The sequence below is a fragment of the Pelophylax lessonae genome (genome assembly GCF_965119305.1).
Source record: "Pelophylax lessonae genome assembly, chromosome: 10".
In the NCBI taxonomy this organism is placed as follows: domain Eukaryota; kingdom Metazoa; phylum Chordata; class Amphibia; order Anura; family Ranidae; genus Pelophylax; species Pelophylax lessonae.
Genome location: NC_138777.1, coordinates 60,821,184 through 60,845,253, shown reverse-complemented (window position 1 = coordinate 60,845,253; position 24,070 = coordinate 60,821,184).

The following is a 24,070-nucleotide window of genomic DNA, read 5'->3' as shown; positions in this document are numbered from 1 at the left end:
AAATCTCAATGAGCGTCTCAAAGACCCCTTTTCGGAAAGTAGACACCCTAAGCTATTTGCAGAGAGGCATGTTGAGTGTTTTGCAGATCTCAATTTTTGTCACAAAGTTTTGGAAATTGAAAAAAGAGGAAAAAAATGAATTTTCCTGTTTTTCCTTCATTTTTCCCCAAAAAATGAGAGCTGCAAAATACTCACCATGCCTCTCAGCAAATAGCTTGGAGTGTCTACTTTACAAAATGGGGTCATTTCGGGGGGGGGGGGGGGTTGTGCCATCTTGGCATTTCATGGCCTTCAAAAGTGTGATAGGTAGTAAGGAGTGAAAACAACAATTTACGCCCTTAGAAAGCCTGAAGGTGGGGATTGGTTTTCGGGGGTCCTGTACATGGCTAGACTGCCAAAAAGTCTCACACATGGGGTATCCCTGTACTCAGGAGAAGCAGAAGAATGTATTTTGGGGTGTCATTCAACATATACCCATGGCATGTGTGAGCAATATATCATTTAGTGACAACTTTGTGTAAAAAAACAAAAAAAATAATAATAATAATTTTCCCGAAACTTGTGGCAAAATATAAACTATTCCATGGACTCACCATGCTATTCAGCAAATAGCTTAGAGTGTCTACTTTGCAAAATGGAGTCATTTGGGGGGGTTTTGTGCTATCTTGAAATTTCACGGCCTATGAAACTGTGATGGGTAGTGTGGAGGTAAAATACACAATTTACGCCATTAGAAAACCTGAAGGTGGGGATTGATTTTCGGGGTCCCGTACACAGCTAGGCTCCCAAAAAGTCTCACACATGTGGTATACCAAACATGACATGCTTTAAAATTTGCGCACGCCTGTGCAGCGGCAACAAACTACGTACATTTTTAAAAGCCTTTAAAAGTCTTTACAGATTACCACTTTAGACTTACAGAGGTCTACTGCAAGAATTACTGCCCTGGACCTGGCGTTCGCGGTGATACCTCACATGCATGCTGTAATTGCGGTTTACATATGACACTAGACCAATGGGGGGGGGGCTTGATTTTTTTTTTTTTTATTTATTTTGCTTTTTTATGTTATTTTGACACCTTTCCTCTCATTTTTTTTAATCATTTTTATTGTTATCACAGTGAGTTTAAATATCCCCTATGATAGCAATCTGTAGTGACAGGTACTCTTTTTTTAAAAAATTGGGGTCTTTTAGAAACTAGATCTCTGACGACCAATATTGGTGTGATAAGATGCTTTCCCAATTTCCCAATGGCGCTGTTTATTTCTGGCGAAACTGAAGTCATGAAATGCTTTTACCCCTCGGTATCTTAGGCCATAGAGATGATTGGAGACATTCTTATCTCCAATCAGCTCTATGGTTAGATAATTGAACCTCCGGCTGCACTCTCGGGTTAACCGGTGGGACAGGAGAAACCGAGAAAAACCACGGAAGGCAGCGGAAGGCGGCGGGAGACGGCGGGAGGGGGGAGTCCCCTCCCACTGCATTTAAAAGCAGTCTAGAGGCCAATTAGCCGCTAGGATTGCTTTTACATGTAAGCCGACCGCTGGCTGTAAAAAACGATACCAAGCTGATGGCTAAATCTGCATTAATCATCCTGGTATAACCACTCAAAGTCCAGCAATGTACCAGTAGATTGCTGGTCCTTGTTTGGCATATAGTGTAGTTTTTTTTTTTCATGCAGCCTGTGGGCTGAACGAAAAAAAAAAGAGAACCTAACAGAAATCACCACAGGAATATTGTGTAGTATTACACACCATTAACCGCCCAACAACCAAACCCACTGATTTAATGGTGGGTATACATGACAATATTCCACGTATACCTAAAGGTATTTTAACTGCAGTGGTGAAATCAGCCTACCACAGCTGCTGCCATCAGAGGTATCCATATATGCTGAGCGCAAACGCTGTTTCTGTCAGAATATATAAAATCAGTGTAGCAGCTGATGGGTACCTGCAAGAGAAACAGGTTAACAAAAGAATGAAAAACAAACAAAGTACAGTAAAAGTACAGTAGGAAGAGTAGAAGAACATAAAAATAACTGACACGACAACTGTTTTTGGCTTTTTTATTTTTTTTTAACACTGTTTTTTCTGTGAACTGCAATTTTCCAGCTTGGGTCTCTCAAAATGTCGATAGCCATCGAACATTTTTTAGAGACCCTTTGTTTGTGTGCCCTACACTATGTCGTGCTGTACCCTACACTAATACTCTACTAGTGTGTGGTAGCGCTCTAAATATTCCCCAATGCAGAGACCAGGTTGGTCAGGACATCTTGGAAAATAATAGCGGGTGTCACGCCTAAATCTGCACCTGCGACAGACACAACATCTTCTTTGGGGGCGTCTTTGGGTAGGGGTACTCAGGAGGACATGTGAAAAATGCCTCTCATGCAGCCGGCACACTGCATCTGGAAGGGGAAGTTGGACAGGAACACCTCCTGGGTACAGGTAGCCATTGATGATCGCTTCCTGGAATTCTAGGAAGGATACGGATCATCCTGACGCCCTGTATAGGACAAAGGCGTTCAGCATAGCCAATTGGAATAAATAAACAGACACTTTTTTGTACCAGCATCTGGCTTTACGGGCAACTAAATATGGCGCCAAAAGCTGGTAGTTAAGGTCCACCCCTCCCATATTAAGGTTGTAGTCGTGGACACAGAGGGGTTTCTCCATAACGCCAGTTTCCGTAGTAATTTGGATCGTCGTGTCTGGGTGAATGGAGGACAGAACGAAAACATCCCGTGTATCCCTCCACTTCACTGCAAGCAATCTGTCCGTTTTTAAGCAGGCTCTCTCCCCCTGACTAAGACGGGAATTTACAAGCCGTTGGGGGAAGCCCCAGCAATTAGGTCACACGGTGCCACATGCGCTAATTTGTAATTCGAGCAGGTAACTAAATAGTGGCACGCTTGTGTAAAAGTTGTCCACGTACAAATGGTACCCCTTTCCAGATAAAGGTGACACCAAGTCCCAAACTATCTTGCCGCTGCTCCCTATGTAGTCTGGGCAGTTGGGGGGCTCCACAGTGCTATCTTTTCCCTCATAGACCCGGAAACTAACTGTATAGCCTGTGGCCTTGTCACAGAGCTTGTACAGTTTGACCCTGTATCTGGCACACTTGCTGGGGAGATACTGTTTCATAGCAAGACGGCCAGTAAATTTAATCAGGGACTCGTCAACGCAGACAACTTGTTTGGGGGTAAATAAGGCTGCAAACCGCTAATTGAAGTGGTCTATGAGGGGCCGAATTTTGTAAAGCCAATCATATTCAGGGTCTCCCCGAGGACGACAGATTTCATTGTCGTTGAAATGCATAAATCGCAGAATTTGCTCGTATCTCGCTCAGGACATGGAGGCAGAGTACACGCGCATATGGTGAATTGGGCTAGTGGACCAATATTGCCGCAATTCACTCTTTTTGGTTATGCCCATGTTCAGGGAAAGGCCCAGAAAGGTTTTAAAATCGGAAATCATTAGAGATTTCCAGCCGAATGGTCTGGCAAGGGGCGAATTTGGGTTGGCGGCGATGAATTGGCATGCGTATAAATTTGTTTGATCCACAATAGATCTGAAAAGGTCTTCCGGGAAAAACAGCTCATAAAAATTCAGGGGCGTAAAATTGGCTGTTTCCACGTGGATTCCAGGTTGGGCAGTGAATGGGGCAAGTACTGGTGCTGTAGTATCAGTGGGTTGCCAATTGGGATATGCCAGCGCATCAGGGAGGGCACTATGGGCTCTACGGGCCTGTCTTCGAATACGCGGTGGCTGTGGGCCACTACTCGTGCTAGCCACCGCACCAGCTTCAACTGCACTTATGGGACTCGCCACGTCACCAAGTGTTACTGCAGTGCTGGTTGTACTAGGTCCAGGGTGTACTAGGCCGCTGGTGCTTGCCAGGCCACCAGAAGGATGAGCGGCACTAGTACCGACACTCTGCTCCATAAGAGCACCCTGCGATTCCTGCATCTCAGCAACTCCAGAATGGGGTCAGGTACGCCTGGTTCTAACAGGGACCCATCCTTCGTCAGAGCTGTCTGTCAGGGAGCCGCTGCTCTGTTCAGGTTCATATACTGACCCTGATTCTGCCAGTGAGGCTTCCCCATCACTGGAGGTGATCAGGGGGGGATCAGGGGTGATCAAGGGGTTAAATCTTTATTGGGGGGGTGGCGGGTATCCTAAGTATAAAAGGAACGGCGGCAAGCGCTAAACCTGGTCACAAGTCACACTTATACGGGTATATATGAAAATGCTATATACTGTATACAGTGTGTGTTGTGACAGGGGGTGTAGGGGTGATCAGGGGGTTAAATCTGAATGGGGGGGGTGGCGGGGATCCTAAGCCTCCTTGGAACAGAAAGTAACTCGCTAGCGCTAACTCAAGTCACAATCGCACTAATACAAAATACAGTAAAACACTATATTACATGTGTATTAGTGTGCAATGTGACAGGGGGGAAGGGGTTAACTGGGGGTGAATCTGGTGATCTGGGGGGATCAGGGGGTTAAATCTTTATGGGGGGTGGCGGGTATCCTAAGTGTAAAAGGAACGGCCGCAAGTGCTAAACCTGGTCAAAAGTCACACTTATACGGATATATAGGAAAATGCTATATACTGTATAAAGTATGTTGTGACAGGGGGTGTAGGGGTTAACTGGGGGGGTGATCGGGGGTGAAATGTGCCTATCTAAGTGTGTGTGGGTGTGCTCGGTGCAGTGCTCACAGTTAGATGTGCTCTCTCCTCTCGATGAATCCAAAAAGGATTATGGGAGGGGAGAGCAGGTCTTTTCTGTGCCTGTGTTTACATTACACAGGCACAGATCAGAATCTGATTGGGCAGGACCGATGAACAGGTCCAGGCCAAAAATCATTGACCTGGACCTGATGACTGATCAGTTCTGAACCCAATCAGGTCATCGGCGAAGCGCGCCCCAGAGCGGCAGGAGTGAGCGACGTAGCGATACGTCATTTTGCCTGCACGGGGCTGACCGCCGCAGTATATGTACTTGCGGCGGTCGGCAAGTGGTTAAAGTTCATGTGTGTGTAAAGGCAGGCATCCCAATACTTTTGGCAATATAGTGTATCTCCAATGTGGACAGAGACAAAAATAAAAACAAATATTAGTTGAATGAGGAAGAATTTAAAGTTCAGACAAAATTTGTATTGCTGTCTGTGCCTTACTGTTCCAGTGACAACCAACCCCCCCCCCCTCCCATATCAGCATTATAGAAAATTACTGAAATAGACTCAGAATCTCCCTAAACTGGATCACATGAAAAAAAAAAGCCTTAGAAAAATCAAAAATCATAATTCTTCAAAAATAAGCAAAAAAAAATGTCTGTATTCAGGCTTTTAGTTTTGGATAGTGTGAGGAAGGATCAGAACCTCTGGTGTGTTTATTAGTACCTGGGTCTTCATTTAGTTTCAACTAAATTGCCACGTCACACTAGCAACTCTGTAGTAGACATTTGTAGCAGTTTAAAATCTCTTTTTGCCGCTTTTCACTGGTGGTTTGTAGTTTGCTACTGAAATTATCTAAGCAGCTACAAATGGGTGGTGTGCCATGATCATCAACATCATTGGATAACATGGGAAGGTCCAGAAAATGGCAATCCCAATGCCAAAAGTCAGGGACTCAGCAATTGAGCTTAAAATCACCTGGAATTTGGGTGACATGGACCTTGTGTTGGCTGCAATTCTTTTTTTTCCTGGCAAGGAATAACAATTTTGTAGCTGCTATAAATAGCTGCATAAAAATCGCTGATGTAACATAATCCTAAATGTTTCAATGACAGCGATTTCACCAGACAGCAAGTGAAGGAAAATCTTCATTAGGGACACAGACAGCAACAAAACGGGTAAAATAATTGTCCTTGGGATAGTAAGGGATTGGAAATCTCCCTAAAAGAGCCTTAAGGCCCGTACACACGTGCAGATTGTCGGCCGAAAAGATCCTGCCGACGACGATCGGCCGATTTTCGGCTTGTTAGTATGATGCTTCCGACAGCCGACAGCGCACTTTTGGCCGAACAAAATCTGTCGTGCAAGCATTAAAATTTTTGTATGCCGGCCGATTGTTCGCCAGTCAGTACAGAATTCGGCCGACAGACAGCAGATTTGCAAGACTGGGCATGCTTACAAAAGAAAAAACACAGGGAAAGTTAACCATCACATGACATCACTTCTGCAGTCGGCAGACAAAATTCGTGTGCAGTCTTTTGCACTTTTCAGCAGACACGACAGCCCAGGTACAAAAGACGGCCAATCGGTCGGCCGACGATCGGTACGTGTGTACGGGGCTTTAGATAGCAGTAAATACCTAAAAGGTGTAACGAAAACCAAACTACCAAAAACTGAAAAAAGAAAAAAAAAAGTTTTTGCTGGACATGCATTTTAAGCTTTAAAAATGAACTCAATAGACAATAGCTAAGTATGGGAGAGGGACTAGCCTTTGACATTGCTTTCCAAAGTCTATACTTGCACATGAAAGCACCCGAGAGGTCAGGGGTTCTAAAGTTCTTCAAATACATTAGAAGGTACAGTATAGACACATCTTTTCCACATCAAACCACGTCTGGTTGCAGACAGTGCAAACTCCTTGAGTTGTTCGCCTTGTTCACTTGTTGCTTCTACAGCAGGAAGTTATTCATTTATTGGTGGTATTAGTACTACCAAAACATGATAATGGGCTCAATTCACTAAAGGATATCTCATGCTATATTTGGACCACGTGACTCATTTGATCCAAATATTGCATGCAATATTGAAATTGAAATTGAAAAGTGAATTCGCTATCAGTGTATGCGATAAATAGGTTCCCCACTAAAACAATGTTTAAAAAAATTAGGAGGCAAAAAAGGTAAGTGAACCAGGTCAGGCTTGTCAGCTCATATTTTGCGTAAAGGCCCGTACACACGTACCGATCGTCGGCATACAAACGTCGGTGGACGAAGGATCTGCCGATTGTACGCGTGTTAGTATGGTGCCTCCGACAGATGTCTGCGCACAATCCGCGGACAAAAGTCTTTCTTGCAAACATGAAAATATTTGTATGCCGACACCAGAACGGACGATTGTTCGCCTGTCAGTACACAATTCTGCCGACACACAGCTACAAATCCCAACACGCATGATCAAACCAAATGAGTTCCCGGAAGAATTTTCTCTAGTAAACTCAACATTTTATTCAGAAAGAACTTTCGGCTCGCGGAAGTCCAAGAAATAGGTGAAATGCGGAGCACATGCTCATCTTGATAAATGTGAGAAGAAGGAAGATGCTGCTCATAATGCCATACTTTTCTAATAAAAAGGCATGTGTTCTGTTATGATGAAGATAATGTTTGTCTATTCTATCTGTTCTATCAAATTTTAGAATTAAATAATTTGAACTCTTCACCATTATTTTTGTATTTTCACACCAAAGATCTAACTATTGATATGACCCTTTATTCTTTTATGAATTAATGTCTAAAACATATTTTTCAGGTTATGCACAATATTAAACATGTTAACAAATTCAGATAGGCCATTTTTTATTTTAAATTTTCTTTATTTTTTGGATCTCAGCAAAAAAAAAACAAAGCAAACATCAATACTTTCCGTATAATAAACTAAACATAAAAAAGGTCCATTTGGACAAAATTAAACTAGAAACTGGCAAACAGGGGTAAAATAAATAATAGGGTGTTACACAAATTAAAGTTGCTGGTAACTGTAATCAGGTTGCCATGAGGGCAGGTTTGGATCCTGCTGGCCATATTGCCACTGGCCATGTGGCATTTGGCGAGGTGGTGGGTGTTGTGGAGGTGAAGGTGGAGGTGGAGGTGGAGGGCACGGGTGCTCCTGGCATGCGTGGCTGTGCTCAGTAAGTATGCCGTTTTCAGCGTTTTGCAGCACATCCAGAATAATTTTTCTGGCATACTGACACTGCCTGAGGTCCACCTTATCCAGGATTTTGGCAGTCATATTCCCGAAGGACTCATTGGCCTCCGGTTTCCGACGTAGGGCTATGGTGGCCTCCTGGATAAACTCGTCGGTGATGTCATCCACGTGCTTCCTCTTTTGCCTCCGTTTGGCAGGAGGAGGTGGTGGTGGAAAGAGTTCCGCAGGCTCCTCAGGCTCCACAGGCTCCCCAGGCTCCTGGCTGCAACCTGGCTCCTCCTCAGTGACACTTCCCTGTTGATGAAATGAACAATTGATTAGAATGTTATAGTGTATATAAAAATGCATGTTTGTTATATTATTGTGAACAAATAGCAGACTTTACATACAGTGGCATATCTAGGGTCTCCAGTGCCCTTGTTGAGGAGCTGTATTTGGCAACAACCCCCCCCCCCCCAAGATCAATGTAAAACTGTAACCCACCCCCCCAAAAAAAAATTAAAGGGCATTAAAAGTTTCTAATTTGCCCCTTGTTTGCCCAGTGTAGAGCTCTCTAGTGGGCAATCATTGTCTCAGGTGTGAAAAAGAAAGAGAGGGTTGAGAGATAGAGAGAGGGAGAGAAAGAGGGGGTGTGAGAGAGAGAGGAGGGGGTTGCAGAGAGAGAGGGGCCTGAACTTGCAGAGGACTTGATGTAGGGCATTGAGGGTGAAGCAGTGCAGGGAAACATGAATAAGGAAGCCACCTGCCTTGCTGACCCAGAGTGAGAGACCAGAGACATGGAAGCAAGGATGGATGGATCATTTGCAGGAGCTGTTAGTTTGTTAGTTTTGTATTAAAAAAGGTTGAGCCAGAGGAATGCTGAGGCTACAGCAGTGTTTCTTAGGACCAGAGGTGTGCTGGGGATGCAGCAGTGTTTGTAAGACCGGAGGGGTGCTGGGGATGCAGTGAGAGGCAGTCTCAGTCTCCTGGTCTTTTGGCTCAGCTGCTCTCAATGTTTTACACCTGCATGAAGCAGCTCTCAATGTTTTACACCTGCATGAAGCTGCTCTCAATGTTTTACACCTGCATGAATCCGCCTGCAAACTGGGGGTTCTGGGGTGTGCAGGCTGAGTGGATTGTTAAAATAAACAATAAAACAATGCCAATGTTTTTGTGACCCACCCCCCTTGGCCTGCGCCCCTGGCGGTTGCCTGTCATGCCAACCCCTTGCTATGCCCGTTTACCTAAAGGGTCAATTATGGTTTAGCTTATAATTTTGTTACATGATTACATTTTAGCAGACAATATATTGTGAAATGCCATACCTGAGTAAAACTCTCCTCCAGGAAATCCTCATCCTGGCTTGGATCAACTGACACTGAGCCCTCTGCCGAAGTAGAAGGCAGTGTTGAAATTGACGGCCTGGATTCCATGGTGTCTGCCAGGAACCGCATGTTATCAAAGTACCACAGCCGTGGTACATATACATTCCGTGCCCCTGCTCCAGACTGGGTGGACTCCTCTATTTTTTTTAACTCCCGCCTGTAGGCAGTGCGAATACTGTTTATTTTTTTGCGGATATAAGTAAAATTTGCCCCAGGACAGACGGGCTTGTAGAAGGCCACCAAATGTTCCATGGCCTGTTTTCTGAGTTTTCGATTTTTATAATCTGCGGACTTGACTTGCCACAAACAGGGCAGTTGCCTGAACTCATCAATAAAACTTATTAAAAAGTTGTGGGTGGTGAAATTGTCCACCATATTGCAGGACAGTATATGCCTGCAAGACACAAAACAACACAAAACATATTAAAATAGCATGTATTTTGGCACATAATAAAGATATTCCTAATAAAAGCTGTATAGGGCCCAAAACACACACTTTCTATTAAAAGAGTCGTACCTTTGTTTGTGGGGAAAAGTCGTGATTCGCCGCTCGATCGTGCTCCAACTCTCGATATGTCCGCTAGCGAATCGTCGGCCGAACGATCTGGCGTCCTTTAAATACAGCGCAGGCGTCAACTCCTCCTCCAGTGGCGGGCTTGTGCAGGGGTGTGTACGTGCCGAAGATCAGGCCTACATGCGACACTCACACCTGAGGCAGTGGAATAATCATTGTTTAATTAGGAACCATGTCTCAACAATCTGGGAGCTCAATTAGTGGGGGCCGAAGTGATTGGGCCACCCGAAAATCAAGGGCTACACCCATGTCAAAGCCAGAAATGGTGGAGATGGTCTCCATTTTAGAAAAAATGGATTACGATGGAAAGTTGGCAAATTACGATCGGCCCAATGCCAGGAAAGATGGCATCATGGACAAGGTGGTGGCCTGTTTGGTCAAAAAATTCGGTGTCGAGCGATCGAAAGATCAGATTCGGAAACGGTGGTCTGACCTCAAACACCGTGAGCAGGATCAGCTTTCCCAAATCCATCGGATTTTGAAAAAAAGTAAGTTTTATTTTTTCTTTATTTTTTTAATCATGCAATATGTTTTTTATAATTTGGTGTATGTTGTATTAACATGTCTAGATTATAATGTCTATGTAAAAAGTTAGATTACTCATTTTAGTTGTCATGTCGTGATTTGATCGATCTATTGTTGATGTTTTAGTATATGACATTAAAAGTCAGGAAGCCATAGTTAAAAATATATGTATTGTGTTGCAACGAACGTTCTTTCCTGCACGAATCTTCTCAGCAAACATTCCTATTAATCACAGATTATTATTCAAACCTTTAAATAGGAGAAAAACGTAAACTCCGTGCCAAACAATGGGAAAGGAGGAGGAGAGGTTTGGCAGCTCCATCGGCAGTTGTGGAACAAGATGAGGACATGGGCACAGAAGGTGGCACAGATTCCACTAAAGGTAATTGGTTCCTATGCACTGTCAAACATTAATGTACCATATTTTTCGTAGCTAACCATGTACATGTCTTCATATTTGTTACTAAAAGAGCTATCAAGCAGGGCACCATGTCCTAACAAATGTACCTCTTGTGACTTTTATGATATGGCCAATGTTTTGTATTATGTAGATGAAGACATTATTCCGGAAATAATCCTGGTGGAGCCAACAAGTGATGAGACACCAGAGCAACAAGAAGGTTGGTAGTCACAGATTTTTGTGTAGTGGTATCATAGAAATATGTGTATTTGCAATGATTGTTTAACCTTATATTCTTGTATTCCCTTACAAATTTACATTGCAGATGTTGCATCATGCCAGGATGTGGCATCCCCAGCCAGGTCAGAAGCCCGATCTCCTGGCAACTTGCCAAGCAGCATGGAAGCCAGTTCCGAAACTGTGGAGGAACCAGGACCAAGTGTCCAAGAGCCAATTGTGTGCCCACGTAGGTTTTTTCAGAATGATTTTTATCAGTGTTATTTTTAGCCTCCAATTTACAACACTAGTTCCCTATGGGAGCCTCTTTATTTGAATGGAAGTCGCACCGTAAGTCGGATCAGGATGCTCTGACTTGCGGGGCCACTTGCGTTGTGAAGATTTTTGAGGGGGAACTACACCCAAAAATTGAACAACCCACCGTGGGTGTCCCCCCAAGTTCACAACCAGGCCTTTTGTGTGTGGTATTGAGTTTGAGGGTATGCCCACAACAAAAAGACAGCGTGGGTTACCCCCAAAACCCCTACCAGACCCTTATACAAGCATGCAGCTTGTCAGGCCAGGAAAGAGAACGAGCAAGCGGACCAAACACCCCCTGGACCACAGCAGGACACATGCCCTCAACATGGGGGGGTTTTGTTGCTTTGGGCCAGGGGGCCTCTGCACCGCACACCCAAAAGCACCTTACTCCCATGTAGAGGAGGACAAGAGCCTCATCCCCACAACCCTGTCTGGTGGTTTTGGGGGGTCATGCGGCCAGGGGGTTCCTAGGACTTTGGAAGCAACCTTTAACAAAGGGTGGCCCCCAGATCCCAGACCCCAATCACTATGTGAATGGGTATGGGGTACATAGTACCCCTACACATTAACCACATAAATGGAAGTGTATGTGAATAACGACAGGAGACGTTTATGAAATGTTCTTAAATATCTTCATCCGGTCTTCTCCACTCTGCTCTTTGGATCTTCTCCTCTCCACTCTTCTGCTGTCCAATCTTCTGCTCTTATGTTGTCTGCTCTTTTGCCCTAGGCTCTTCTTCTTCCTCCTGTCCTCCTCCAATGCTGTTGCCGTGCATTCTGCCCGTCTCTGGTCTCTGCATCTTAATATATATACATTACAACCATGCCCTCACAATGACGTCATCATGCGTTCACACCCCTAATGAATATATAGTAAGCTCAGGAGACCGGCAGAATCATCAGCAACAGCATCGGAGGAGGACAGGAGGAAGAAGAAGAGCCTAGGGCAAAAGAGCATAAGAACAGGGTAGGTATTAACTCGAGAGGAATTTAAGATTACCTGGACACCAAATGTTTCTCTATTATTATGACCTCATGTAGGTGATTCACATTGACTCATTTTTTTTTGATTTTTACAGACCATGTTTTACATAGTTGCACATTAGCCAAATTGACCCGTGAGGCTCTCCAATGCTGCGCAGACCTGGAACAAATAAAGGAGACTGCAACGGCATTACAAATCAAAATGCGCAATTTTGTGGACATGATTGGCAAATTTTAAGCCACAATTTTACTAGGTTTTTAATGTTTGTATTGGGATGTTCCTGATGTTACAATTTTTTTAGAATGTTTTAGGGCATTTTAATTACACTCAGATGTTAAAGAGTGTACCCAAGTTTGGGAAAAGCACTTTACAACACCCTAACCCTAACCCTAACCCTAACCCTAACCCTAACCCTGTGAATGTTTGATACTAAAACGTTTTTACATTCAACAATGTGTGTTCAATTCTTTATTAGACTTTAGTTGGGGGGTCGAGGTCTAAAGCTGTGTAAAGAAGCACTAAATGTATGATGGCTGTCCTATTCCCATATTTACATGTTAATGAAAGCATTTTGGTCACTGCCATATGCGAGTTGCTGGAGGTGTCAATGAAATGTTAAAGATACCCCCAGTTTTAACGCATATCACAGTGCGATCTGACATTTCACACAGGATCGGATCACACAAGTTTGAACGATTGTGCGATCCTATCCTGATGCGGCTGAATAAATGCATCATGTGCGACTTTTGTGCGAGTGCAGTGCGAATTGAGCCATACAAACTGTATAGCTGATTTTCGCATGAACATCTGATCGCATGTAATAAAGGAGCAGTGCGCTACGATATTACATGCCATCAGATGTGCAGTGTGAATTGAGACATACACTTTGTATGGCTACATTCGCACTGAACACGCATACAAGTCGCACATGACCCTTTATTTCTGATGTATCTGGATTGGATCGCACAGTGCTTAACACTTGTGGAATACAATCCTGTGGAAAAAGTAAGTGGCGGGTCACCCTTATGCAATGCTGGAAGGCTGCAAAGTCGCAGACTTCCCGCATCGCATAAGTGTGACTCAACACTCAAGGTACTAGCAGTCCTAGGATTCAATATGGCATTGATATTGCCAGTAGCAATCAGTGTAGGGAGATCAGTGTAATCTATAGTGTATTGCTTGTTCGTTGCTCTAGTTCACTTTCCATTACCTATATATATAACACTTTGAGATGAACAATGATCAAGTTTCACATAACACTGACATATCCTAACATTGGTGGGCAGTGAGAAGGATGTCATAAATGAACACAACATAACAGGTGTAGGTACTTTGTTAATACCCTAATGTATTATATGAAATATATAGTATGGGCAACTTCTGGACAATGAACACCAATGTAAGGTGACATTAGATGAACCTTGGGTGTGACCTAGTTCTCAATGTGACAGGGTTTGTGTACATTTTGTGGGGTGCAGAAGGCCCTTGTATTTACACCACTGGCTAAAAAATAACACATGGCCATCATCACTTTGGATCAGCTGGTGAGAGACTACAGTCAAGAAACACACTGATGAATGTATTAACCCTTCCAAAGTCACACATATATAACACATGATTAACCCAAATAATTGTGTTTGGCATATGTGCCCAAATGATTATAATCCACAATACAGAATCATTGCAATTTTTGTTTAATGTGTTGAAAAATAATATATCTCTGACATTTATCTTGTGTGTCCAATCTTTAACAAGATTAATGGGTGTGTGACAGTGATTGCTGCCAGGACACAGCTCCTCTCCCCACGAAATAGTCCAGATATTCCTGGCGGATCTGACGGGCCCTGTGTGATGCCAATGCTGACCGTCCAACTTCCATTGACGTCATGGACTCCACTTGGTTAGAAGGTTGGGCCTCTCCACTTGTACCTGGCATAGCAGGGTCAGTATCCAGTTGCTGCAATACATAATTTTGTGCATTCCTGCGTAGGAAGTTGTGCAAAATGCAGCAACACAAGACCACATTATCCACTTTGTACAGTGCCAGGTTTATGGACGTCAGGAATATCCGGAACCGGTTGGCCATTATCCCGAAGGCATTCTCCACAACTCTGCGAGCTCTGGACAACCGGTAGTTGTAAATCCTTTGGTCTGGGGTGAGGTTCCTCTGAGGGTAGGGCTTCATGAGATGCTCCCCAAGCGCAAAAGCCTCATCTGCGATAAACACAAAGCTCATACCCTCAACAGTTTGCTCCCTGGATGGCAGGTTCAGAGTGCCGTTCTTTAGACGACGAGCGAACTCCGTCTGATCAATAACTCCCCCATCCGAATTGCGGCCATTTTTGCCAATATCCAAAAAAATAAACTCATAGTTTGCATTAACTATGGCTAGCATGACTATACTAAAAAAACCTTTATAATTATAATAAAATGTGCCGGAATTCGGAGGGGGGACAATGCGGACGTGCTTCCCATCAACAGCACCCCCACAATTGGGAAAATTCCACTTCTCCAGAAATTGATCAGAAATCTCCAGCCATTGCTCTGCGTTTGAAGGAAACTGTGGGGAAAAAATAAAAACAAAAAAAAAAAATAAAATTAGTGCTTGAGCACATCACATTATTAATTACACACACAGTTGTCTGTTAAATGCTTATGCAACTTGCTAAAAAAATATACAACAGGAAGGCAAAGGTTTGGATATGGGGATGTAACATCTACATACATTTCTTTTCAACCTCCTATTGTTCTTATATTGTAAAGGGCCATACACACTAGAAGATTCTCTGAAGACTTTTTCGTGCAGATTTAACTTTTCTATGTAGTGCAAGGGCCTACCAGATTGCATAGGATTTGAAAGTGTTTGTTGGACCTCATATTATTTGGTTTTGGTAAATCGGAAGGATAAATTGTTCTGACAATCTTCTAGTGTGTATGGCCCATTATACTCACCAGCTAGAGCTGAGATTTACAAACTACGGCCCTCCAGCTGTTGCAGAACTACACATCCCATGAGGCCTTGTAATTCTCTGACATTCACAGACATGACTAGGCATGATGGAAATTGAAGTTCGTGAACAACTGGTGGGCCATAGTTTGAAGACCTCTGAACTTGAGCTTTGGTATATGCTGACTTTGAGATTTAGCATGTGGGTGGGGGGATGGGTAAGTAAAACTGGGCATTTATACATCAATTAGGGCTTGTGGTCAGTGAAGGTTTTAACATCATTACATAAACATACACAATCATAGGTGGGAATGGATGGACTGATGTATTTTAGATAAATCATTAACTAGGTACTAAAACATTGGCCAAGGAATAATTGTTTGAGGGAAAGCAATAAAATGACCCAAATTCAAAATACTGTTAACAGGCAATGCGTTTAGGGACACATAGGAGAGAATGGTGGGGTGGTTAGTGGGTAATTTTACAAATGGTTAAAGATAATCTACATCTTTACTACTATGTGCATGCGGACAGAGGGTAGTTTACAAATAATGGCCTGTGTCAATTGCTGTACATCCAAAAACATCATAATTCGGGTGAAACTAGTAATACATGTAATGTAATGTAAAAAATCAAACATACCTTGATATAGTCCTTCTGCAAGACCTTGATGATGGCAGAGCAGGTCTCAGGGATGATGACTCCAAGAGCTTGGGGGGAGATGCCTGTGGTGAACTTCAGATCCTGCAGGCTTCTCCCTGTTGCAAGATACCTCAACGTCGCAATTAACCTTTGCTCAGGAGTAATTGCAAGCCGCATACAAGTATCCTGCTTCAGAATATAGGGGGACACCAGGGCAAGAAGACGGTAAAAGATGGGATCCGTCATCCTCAAATAATTCCTGAAGTCATCAGGATTATTTTCCTGGAGCTCCCTCAGCAAGGACATATGAGAAAATTGATCACGGTTAAACAACCAATTTTTCGTCCAGGAGGTCCGCTTCTTCTTCCTATTGCTCGTACGTCGTCTCAGAGCCAAAACTCCAACACTAACGACAGCAACGGACGAATTCACGGTCGCCATAATAAATTCTCGAACGATGTCTCGGAAAATAGCGAAATGTCGTCAACCAAACAAATGCTACCGAAATCAGCGCGAGATGCCCAGAAGGGTCACGGCCAAACACTCACTTCCTCTTTTGTAGCGGCGAACGTGCGTGGAACGTAGTGACGTCATTTTCTGTCGGAAGACAAATGTCCTGGGCAAGTTTGGAGCACTTTTCAACAGACAAACAACAAACACACCAGCCGCGAACATTTGTAGGACGTTCCGTCGGCCGACGATCGGTACGTGTGTACGGGGCTTAAGGTTCAGAGATGTTTGATTGCATAACCTAAATCCTAACTAACTCAAATTTGGCGAGCCAGTTTGCTTAACAGTTTGGTTTTTTATTTTTGTTATTTTACAATTTTGTGTAATAGTAAACAGTCTCTCAATGGCTACATGCACTTAGTAAACAGAGTAAAAGTAAAAGCCAAACTATTTCTTCATAATTATCTTGAAAGGTCAAAAATAATTTATGGACATGTTATGCAGATTAGATAATATAAATTCATCCTTACTTCAGATATTATGGATCAAATGAATGTTGACCTTCTAAAGACCACAATTGACGTCAAACGTAGTTCATTCTTTTCTTAGTCAAGGAATTAGATATTACAGGTTCTAATGTTTTTCCTACCAAGTGTGCTAAATATTAAAAACTATAACATCTATTAGTTATTGCGATATTCTATTATTCAATTATTTACACATAATTTAAAAGTTTTGGAACATTTATCATACTGTACCCTCCAGCAAGAAAAAAAAAACAAAGCCATCACAGATGTCATGATCTTTAAGGCAATGAAGGGTTGACCTTTTTCAGTTTCATTTTACCAGAACTATATTACTGGAACAAGACGGGTGACACAAAATAATTAAAAGGACCGGAGCTAATATTCTGTGAAAATGAAGGAGACATCTAAAGTGACTTGGACATTTTCTATGGATGTCATCTGGAAAGATCCTGTTGATGGTGTTCTGGGCACTGCCAGCTGGGAAGAGACTTGGGAACAAATTCCAAATATGCTTGGAGGATTGTATCTCTTGACTAGAGATGTCCTTCATACTCAAAGGGAAGTCGTATGTCCAGTAAAAAGGCAGTGCAAATTCTGGAATGGCATACTGAAGCTATTCTCTTTTTGACTTCCCCTAGGGCGATCAAATAAAGGAAAACACAATTTTGTATGGAATATAACATCCCCACGCTGGGAAATCTCTGAGGCCAATATCAAGTACTGTACTTTTGATGCTTACATAGACTCAACCAATCATCTTTAAAGTAGTAAAACAGATCTTATATACAGTTTTAATCTTATTGTTGTGTTTAGATGGGAGCTTAGTTATAATATTTAATTGTGTCTTTGTCCCCAATAGAGATTTCTCAATTTTTCAGAAAAGATAGAAAATCAGGCACAGATACACATTTACTGAGTATTCGCTACAGAATTTGTTTTGTCTAGAGTTGTCCATAAATCTGTATCTATAAGGTTTATTGCCATTTGTATTTAGGCCTATGAGATTCACCTGCTCTGTTTGTTTTAGTGATCAATAATACTGGAATGTGATGAGACATCCAAACCTGTACAGTAGTAAGAACAGGAAATAAGAGGGATTCTTCCACTGTGTTGTTCCAATGACAACTGCCCACGAGGGGATTTCCCCTCACTTTGGATGGATTTGCTCTCATTTCATGTCGTATATCTATAACAGAAAGTGAAGGAAAATCAACCAATAGGACCCAGACAGCAAAGAAACTTCCCCTTCCCTATTTCAAACTAAAAAAAATAAATTGTCAGTGAATATATTTTAAATATTTCCTGTCCTAAAAATCACCATAAAATCTACTGTGTACATGAATGGTTTTCAAAGGCCCTTCTATAAAAACTGCTTACCGAAGAACATAAGGCTAAAATTTAGTGCATCTTTAAGGAAAGATTGCAAATAATATGAGACGACAGATGAAAATACTTTAACCACTTGCTGACCGCCCGCCGCAGTTTTACTGCGGCAGGCTGGCTCGGCTGCGCGAACCGGCATAGTACTACGTTGGTCGCGTGCGTGGTGCTGGGGGGGCGAGCTAGGCAGCGGGGATGCCGATGCATGGGGCTGGTGGCACTGATTGCTGCCGGCACCCGTGATTGCTCCCCACTGAGAGAGAAGAACAGTCGGCTGTTGTAAACACAGCTGACCGTTCTTCTCTCTGAAATAATCACAGAGCGCCTGTGACCCTTCTATATAGGATCACAGGTCTCTATGGTCATTTTGCAAGCCCCTCCCCCACAGTTAGTAAACACTCCCTTAGGCTTACATTTAACCCTTTGATCACCCACTAGGTTAATCCCTTCCCTGCCAGTGTCATTATTACAGTAACAGTGCATATTTATAGCACTGATTACTGTAGTAATGTCACTGGTCCCCCCAAAAAGTGTCAAAAAGGTCAGTTAGGGGTCTGATCTGTCTGCTGCAATGTCACAGTCCAGCTAAAAATCTCAGATCACTGCCATTACTTGTAAAAAAATAAAATACATAAAAATAACATAAATCTTTCCCGTAGTTTGTAGGCGCGATAACCTTTGCGCAAACCAATCAAAATACGCTTATTGTATTTTTTTTTTTACCAAAAATCTGTAGCAGAATACAAATTGGCCTAAGAGGATGAAAACATTAGATTTTTTTTTTTTTTTTTTGGGGGGGGGGGGGAATATTATATAGCAGAAAGTGAAAAAATATTGTTTTTCTTTAGTTGTATTTTCAGAATTGTCGCTCTTTTTTTGTTTATAGCACAAAAAATAAAAATCGCACAGGTGATCAAATACTACCAAAAGAAAGCTCTGTTTGTGTGAAAAAAAGGACATCAATTTTGTTTTGGTACAAAGTCGCACGACCACGCAATTTTCTGTTAAAATAATGCAGTGCAGAATCACAAAAAATGGCCTGGTCAGTAAGGGGGCAAATCCTTTCCGGTCCAGAACTGGTTAAAAGTCACTACTGAAAGTAAATGTTATAGCTGCGGTAACACAAGACCTTTGTAAAAGCTCTGCTTCACATGGTTCATTAAAGATTTTTGACACTTTTTAAGAGAAATAAAACGAAAGGTGAGATTGTATTGTTATCAAGAGAAACCTGGCATCATGCACTTAGCAATGTCATGATGTGCTTTACATATTTCCAACATGACTGACACTGAAGCAACGCACACTAATATTTTGGAGATCAATAATGCATAATTTAGACTATGTTTCTCAAAGAATGCTAGGATGCAAAGAAATGAGAACTCTAGCTTGCTTTATTTGTTCTGTGGCTCTGGTCAAATATAAAATGTATGGACAATGGTTAAGATAAAGTGTATATACAGCCAAAGCTTCTTTTCTAGTTTTCCATAGCATAGAGACGAGTTTAAACTTATGTCAGTTAATATTTTATATGTATATCTTCTTCCATTGGGGCCTCTCCCCTTAACTTCTGTCATGGAGGTGTAACAAGAAGTCAGAGAAAATCCATCCAAAGTGAGGGTAGTTCCCCCTCTTAGGACTGATTTACACAGGTGTCCATAGAACAGTCAAGTAGGTGGTTTCAGTGGTGTATCTTGGTTTTGTGCAGCCCTAGGCAAGACTAAAATTGGGCGCCCCCCCTCCCCCTCCAAAGTAAATTTGCCCCACTCCTTCCTTAACGGATGTGACTCCCTCCAAAATTGAAGTCAAGTCCCAGCGTGAACCCCTGAGATCTCACGAGAGGGGGGGAGGGGGGTTGTGAGAGAGAGAGAGGGGGGTGGGTGAGAGAGAGGGGGGTGGGTGAGGGAGAGAGGGGGGTGGTGAGGGAGAGAGAGAGGGGGGTGAGAGAGAGAGAGAGGGGGGGATGAGAGAGAGGGGGGTGAGAGAGAGAGAGAGGGGGGATGAGAGAGGGGGGTGAGTGAGAGAGAGAGGGGGGGTGAGAGTGAGAGAGAGAAGGGTGAGAGAGAGAGGGGTAAGAGAGAGAGAGGGTGAGAGAGAGAGGAGAGAGAGGGGGGATGAGAGAGAGAGGGGGGATGAGAGAGAGAGAGGGGGTGAGAGATAGAGAGAGAGAGGGGATGAGGGAGAGAGGGGGGGAGAGAGAGAGAGGGGGGATGAGAGAGAGAGGGGGGTGAGAGAGAGAGAGGGGGGATGAGAGAGGGGGGGTGAGTGAGAGAGAGAGGAGGGGGTGAGAGTGAGAGAGAGAGAGAGAGGGGGTGAGAGTTAGAGAGAGAAGGGTGAGAGAGAGTAGGTGGTTTCAGTGGTGTATCTTGGTTTTGTGCAGCCCTAGGCAAGACTAAAATTGGATGCCCCCCCTCCCCCTCCAAAGTAAATTTGCCCCACTCCTTCCTTAACGGATGTGACTCCCTCCAAAATTGAAGTCAAGTCCCAGCGTGAACCCCTGAGATCTCACGAGAGGGGGGGAGGGGGGTTGTGAGAGAGAGAGAGAGGGGGGTGGGTGAGAGATAGGGGGGTGGGTGAGGGAGAGAGGGGGGTGGTGAGGGAGAGAGAGAGGGGGGTGAGAGAGAGAGAGAGGGGGGGATGAGAGAGAGGGGGGGTGAGAGAGAGAGAGAGGGGGGATGAGAGAGGGGGGTGAGTGAGAGAGAGAGGGGGGGTGAGAGTGAGAGAGAGAAGGGTGAGAGAGAGAGGGGTAAGAGAGAGAGAGGGTGAGAGAGAGAGGAGAGAGAGGGGGGATGAGAGAGAGAGGGGGGATGAGAGAGAGAGAGGGGGTGAGAGATAGAGAGAGAGGGGGGATGAGGGAGAGAGGGGGGAGAGAGAGAGAGGGGGGATGAGAGAGAGAGGGGGGATGAGAGAGAGAGGGGGGTGAGAGAGAGAGAGGGGGGATGAGAGAGGGGGGGTGAGTGAGAGAGAGAGGAGGGGGTGAGAGTGAGAGAGAGGGGGTGAGAGTTAGAGAGAGAAGGGTGAGAGAGAGAGAGGGTGAGAGAGGCAGCTCTAGCAACCTGTGGCCAGTAGAGTCTCAGGTGGAGGGGGGCGGCTTTTTGCTTCCCCCCCTGCAAAGTGCCGCCCTAGGCCTGGGCCTTGTGGCCTAGGCCAAAATACAGCACTGGGTGGTTTATCTGCATTTTCACTGCCCCGACAGCGAGCTGCAAACAGCACAGCCACATTTTTGCAACACATTGCATTTGCTAGGCAGAACCACTGTCAAATGTGGCAAATGCCAGTAATGGGGCCTCGGCTGCAGCTGTCCTACAACCCCTTGTAATAGATGTGGATGCATTGCGGTAGGCTTTCACTGGTTAAAAAAAGGTGTTTAGGAGGCAACATATTGTCCCTGAGCTGCCTGTCAACTAGCGATATGTTAAACAATGTGGATTGATGTGAGTTCAGAACCAGCATATATGTAAACAAAACTTTACACAGTTGATACTGCAACAGGTATTCCCAACTGTTATGGTGGTAACTACATTTTGGGAGTTAGCATTACTTTCTAAAAATGAGGTTTCTAACCCAACCTTACTCTATCCATAAACTTAAAAAAAATGTTTTGGCTATGCAAATTTTACCCACTTGCTGACCGCGCTATAGCAAAATGACGGCTAGTTCTGGGAGGGCGCGCTTTGTGTTTGCTGTGTCCTTTGGACACAGCTGATCACTGATCGGGGTAAAGAGCCAACCACAGTGGCTCTTTACCATGTGATCAGCTGCATCCAATCACAGCTGATCACAATGTAAACACACTTGCCGGTTAACTGCATTCCTTTCCTCATACTGCCACAGCATGAGGAGAGAGATGGTAACTGGCAAGTGTGACAGGAGACATTGGCAGTGTCCTGATGATCAGTGCAGCCCCAACAGTGGCTATCAGTGCCAATCAGTGCCCATCAGTGATGCCAATTAGTTCCTCCTTATCAGTGCCGCCTATCAGTGCCTATTAGTGCAGTTCAGTGCTGCCTATTAGTGCCCATTAGTGTTATCTATCAATGCCCATCAGTGCCATATATCAGGGCAGCCTCACCAGTGCCCACTAGTGCTGCCTATAAGTGTCCATCAGTGCTGCCTCATCAATGTTCATCAGTGCAGTCTATCAGTGCCCATGAGTGCTGCCTATTAGTGCCCATCAGTGCAGCCTCATCAGTGCACGTCAGTGAAGGAGATCTTCACTGATCTTCACTGATCATCTTCAGTGTCTCCCTGCTGGAGGGGCTATTCCCATAGGCTGGATCAGCATTTGGAGGAGCTGTTGCTCCTGAAAAGGAAGGAAACCCTTATATAATTCAACATTTCTAATACAGGAACAATCCTGTTATCATCACTATACTATATACCAAAATTGAGAAGACATTGGTTGCTTCATGGTTATCAGCCAAACACCAATAGGATCTCGTGAGGAAGCTGCATAGCGAGACGCTTAGCGATTCATTGGTAGCTACATACTAGAATCCATATTGGCCCGGACATAGTTACATAGTTAGTGAGGTTGAAAAAAGACATCAGTCCATCCAGTTCAACCTATGATGTGTGTGTGTGTTTGCTTTTAACCGTACATTGTATACCCCTGTATGTTGTGGTCTCTAAGGTGCCCATCTAATAGTTTTTTGAAACTATCAATGCTCCCTGCTGACAAGACTGCTTGTGGAAGAGAATTCCACATCCTTACCGCTCTTACAGTGAAGAACCCCTTACGCATTTTAAGGTTAAACCGCCTTTCCTCTAGTCTAAGTGAGTGGCCACGTGTCTTATTATATTCCCTTTCTCTGAATAGTTTGTTCCTTATGTTAGGGTCGCCAGTACAGTATTTGTACATTGATATCATATCCCCCCTCAAGCGTCTCTTTTCCAGAGAGAATAAGTTCAGTGCTTGTAGCCTTTCCTCATAGCTGATGTCCTCCATTCCCCTAATTATTTTTGTTGACATGGGAGGTCGTTTGTTTCTCTGATTCACAGACATCAGAACCTGGCACACGTCGGGCAACCTTTGGGTTCTCTTGCCATAGGAGTATGCTATATAGCACCTTCATGCATATCATTTATGCTATGGTTTTAATAAACATTTCTATCATGTTGTCAAAATCAATTTTGTATGTTATTTACAGTGGGTACGGAAAGTATTCAGACCCCCTTAAATTTTTCACTCTTTGTTATATTGCAGCCATTTGCTAAAATCATTTAGGTTCATTCTTCTTCCTCATGAAAGTACACATAGCACCCCATACTGACAGAAAAACACAGAATTGTTGACATTGTTGCAGATTTATTAAAAAAGAAAAACTGAAATATCACATGGTCCTAAGTATTCAGACCCTTTTCTCAGTATTTAGTAGAAGCCCCCTTTTGATCTAATACAGCCAGGAGTCTTTTTGGGAAAGATGCAACAAGTCTTTCACACCTGGATTTGGGGATCCTCTGCCATTCCTCCTTGCAGATCCTCTCCAGTTCTGTCAGGTTGGATGGTAAACGTTGGTGGACAGCCATTTTTAGGTCTCTCCAGAGTTACTCAATTGGGTTTAAGTCAGGGCTCTGGCTGGGCCATTCAAGAACAGTCACGGAGTTGTTGTGAAGCCACTCCTTCGTTATTTTAGCTGTGTGCTTAGGGTCATTGTCTTGTTGGAAGGTAAACCTTCAGCCCAGTCTGAGGTCCAGAGCACACTGGAGAAGGTTTTTGTCCAGGATATCCCTGTACTTGGCCGCATTCATCTTTCCCTCGATTGCAACCAGTCGTCCTGTCCCTGCAGCTGAAAAACACCCCCACAGCATGATGCTGCCACCACCATGCTTCACTGTTGGGACTGTATTGGACAG